Raw genomic sequence first — 1,064 nt, forward strand, 5'->3', positions numbered from 1 at the left:
GATTTGCTTTCTGGGGCGTGTTTTTCACAGTGATGGTGGATCCACGACTATCAAACAAATTCCTTCTCCACCAGTTCTGTTCGGTTCTAGCTTGGTGGGGCCCACCCCTCCTTACAGAGGATCTGGGAGCCCTGCCTTCCAGCAGATGGGAAGGGAGGCCCAGGTGCTCAGGAGAGGCGACTGTCCTCTAGGTGAGGGGTGTGAGTCTGAGTGCGAGAGGACTGACATGCGGTGTAGGAGGGTCCTTGCACGGTCTGGCTGCTTTCAGAGGCTGTTTTTCTCAGCTCCCCATCTTGTCCCTTCAAATTGTGCCCCTCTCCTTCCAATTGTCACTCTCCTTTCCCCCAACCCTCTCTGTCTCCCAGTTAATCTCGCTTCTCAGAAATGAAACACTGGTTCTGTAAACCTGTTTGAGAAGAAAAGCTTAGGGCGATTTCTGGCCTCTCTGCTTCTGGAGCAAGGGGTAAAAATAGCCCCAGGCTAAAGACAGGAGGAACCAGATTACTGCTTGGTGACGCTATCTCACTGCCCAGGCAGCCAGGAGACCCTCCTGAGACGAATCATGGAGTCCACGCTGCTTTTACACGCATCCTAGTTATTTTATAACTAGCCTTTTCCTATTAACAGACATCATTCAAAAGCCAATTTTAAGCAACATAAATATTGAAAACAATACTATACTATTTAGAATTAATTATAAGTTTTGTTTTTAAAGCCTAAATCTTCTATTGTTGTTTGAACCCTGGGCACTGAAGCTAATAATGTAACTTTTCTCCCTTCTTTCTTCTTTGGCATAGATCTAAAGCACTGTTAGACTCATTTAAAACGCTATGAGGCATTTTAAAGAGTAACTGTTAAATGTGTTGTCCTTTTGTGGGGCTGGAAATGTTCTGTTCTTATCTGGTGCTGGTTACATCCTGTTTTTCATTGGGAAAGTGCATTGAGCTGGAAGTTTATATGTTCAATTTCTGCATGTAAATTGTAGTTCAGTAAAAAGTTTCAAAAAAGTGGTTGCCTTTTATAGCAGGTGTCCCATGCTGTCATATATATATATATATATATAT

This window comes from Colobus angolensis, unplaced genomic scaffold (genome assembly GCF_000951035.1).
Source record: "Colobus angolensis palliatus isolate OR3802 unplaced genomic scaffold, Cang.pa_1.0 Scaffold296, whole genome shotgun sequence".
Lineage (NCBI taxonomy): Eukaryota > Metazoa > Chordata > Mammalia > Primates > Cercopithecidae > Colobus > Colobus angolensis.